Source organism: Camelina sativa, chromosome 5 (genome assembly GCF_000633955.1).
Source record: "Camelina sativa cultivar DH55 chromosome 5, Cs, whole genome shotgun sequence".
NCBI classification, from domain to species: Eukaryota; Viridiplantae; Streptophyta; class Magnoliopsida; order Brassicales; family Brassicaceae; genus Camelina; species Camelina sativa.
This window is the reverse complement of record NC_025689.1, coordinates 12,139,550-12,142,244: the sequence shown is the minus strand read 5'-3', so window position 1 is coordinate 12,142,244 and position 2,695 is coordinate 12,139,550.

The window sequence follows — 2,695 nt, the reverse complement described above, 5'->3', positions numbered from 1 at the left end:
GTTATGAATGTGTGGCTGTTTTGCCAGGATTGTGAGGCCGGTGGTGCCAGAGTCCCGGGAAGGGGAGTTACAGCAGGATTGAGCTGGGAGATGCATGTTTGCCAAATACATAAGTTCACGAAAAGCCTTCATGGCAGGATAAACTAATCGTTGCAACGATGTTGGATGAAGTTCATTGGAGATGGACAGGGTTGCTAGATTCAAAGTTTTGGTAAGCTTGTTGGAGGGAATAAGTCAAGTGGCTTGAGTTAGCGGCCTGCAAAGTATTTGAAGCGGTGAATCAGAATATGCGAGCGTATGGTACTTGTTTGTTTTATTACGTTCGTATTGATGATTTGCTGTGGAGAATTGCCAAGCGGAAAGCTATCTTTGGAATAAGCTAACTTGTGGAAGATTCCCTAACTGGCAAGTTACTAGAGGTTTTTGGAGGAACAAGAGGGTTGATATTCAGGTGGGGGCGAGTTGATGTCGGCATACTTGAGTGTTGGTTTAGTTGAGCTGAAGAAGTAACTAGAGGATTTATGGAGCAAGAGATTCATACGTTCTAGTGTATCACCGTGGGGAGCGCCGGTGTTGTTTGTGAAGAAGAAGGATGGGAGTTTCCGGTTGTGTATTGATTATCGGGGTTTGAACCGGGTCACTGTGAAGAACAAGTATCCTCTTCCTAGGATCGATGAGTTGTTGGATCAGTTGAGGGGTGCTACTTGGTTCTCCAAGGTAGATCTGGCGTCGGGTTATCATCAGATACCGATAGATGAGGCAGATGTGAGGAAGACTGCTTTCAGGACGAGGTATGGGCACTATGAGTTTGTGGTGATGCCTTTCGGATTGACTAACGCGCCAGCAGCGTTTATGAGATTGATGAACAGTGTGTTTCAGGAGTTTCTGGATGTATCTGTCATCATTTTCATCGACGATATCCTGGTTTATTCTAAGAGTCCTGAGGAGCATGCAGTGCATTTGAGGGCAGTTATGGAGAAGCTGCGGGAGCAGAAGTTGTTTGCCAAGTTGAGCAAGTGTAGTTTTTGGCAGCGTGAGATGGGCTTTCTGGGTCACATTGTTTCTGCAGAGGGGGTTTCTGTAGATCCAGAGAAGATTCAGGCTATCAGAGATTGGCCTAGACCGCAGAATGCCACAGAGATCAGGAGTTTCCTTGGATTGGCAGGTTACTACAGGAGATTTGTGCAGGGGTTTGCAAGCAGAGCACGTCCTATGACTAAGTTGACAGGGAAGGATGTTCCTTTTGTCTGGTCAGAAGAGTGTGAGGAAGGCTTTGCAAGCCTGAAGGAGATGTTGACTACTGCGCCAGTGTTGGCTTTGCCTGAGCAGGGAGAACCCTATGTGGTTTATACAGATGCATCTAGAGTTGGTTTGGGTTGTGTTCTGATGCAGCATGGGAAGGTGATTGCCTATGCTTCGCGGCAGTTGCGGGTGCATGAAGGCAACTATCCTACTCATGATTTGGAGATGGGTGCTGTAGTTTTTGCCCTGAAGATTTGGAGATCTTATCTTTATGGTGCAAAGGTACAGGTGTTTACAGATCATAAGAGCCTGAAGTATATATTCACTCAGCCTGAGCTGAATTTGAGACAGAGGCGGTGGATGGAGCTTGTGGCAGATTATGATTTGGAGATAGCCTATCATCCTGGTAAGGCTAACACAGTTGCAGATGCTCTGAGTCGGAAGAGGGTAGCTTCGGCTCAGGAGCAGGAGATGGAGTCTCTGGTAGGGGAGATCAGTGCTTTGAGCTTGTGTGCTGTTTCACAGGAACCGTTGGGTTTGGAAGCAGTAGATAGAGCAGATCTTCTGAGTAGGGTGCGGTTGGCTCAGGAGAAGGATTTGGGGCTGGTGAATGCCTCTAAGGATGTGGATTCAGAGTATCAGGTCTCAGATAATGGTATTATCTTGGTGCACGGTCGGATTTGTGTGCCCAAGGATGAGGAGTTGAGACAGGAGATTCTGAAAGAGGCTCATGCGAGCAAGTTGTCTATTCATCCAGGAGCGACTAAGATGTACCGTGATCTCAAGAGGTACTATCATTGGGTTAGGATGAAGAAGGATGTAGCTAGTTGGGTTTCGAGGTGTGATATGTGTCAGCTAGTAAAGGCTGAGCATCAGGTTCCTGGCGGTTTACTGAAGAGTTTACCCATTCCTGAGTTGAAGTGGGATATGATCACCATGGATTTTGTGGTAGGATTGCCAGTGTCTTGGACCTTTGATCCTATTTGGGTCATTGTGGACCGGTTGACTAAGTCAGCACATTTTTTGGCCATTAAGAAGACTGATGGAGCAGCGGTCTTGGCTAAGAAGTATGTGAGAGAGATAGTTAGATTGCATGGGGTGCCAGCGAGCATTGTGTCTGATAGGGATTCTAAGTTCACTTCGGTGTTCTGGAAGGCATTTCAGGCAGAGATGGGCACTAAGGTGCATATGAGTACATCTTATCATCCCCAGACAGATGGACAGTCTGAGAGGACCATCCAGATGCTGGAGGATTTGCTAAGGATGTGTGTGTTGGATTGGGGTGGCCATTGGGCAGATCACCTGAACCTGGTAGAGTTTGCTTACAACAACAGTTATCAGGGGAGTATTAAGATGGCTCCTTATGAGGCTTTGTATGGGAGGCCATGTCGTACACCATTATGCTGGACTCAGGTGGGGGAGAGGAGCATGTTTGGTGCTAGTTTTGTTCAGG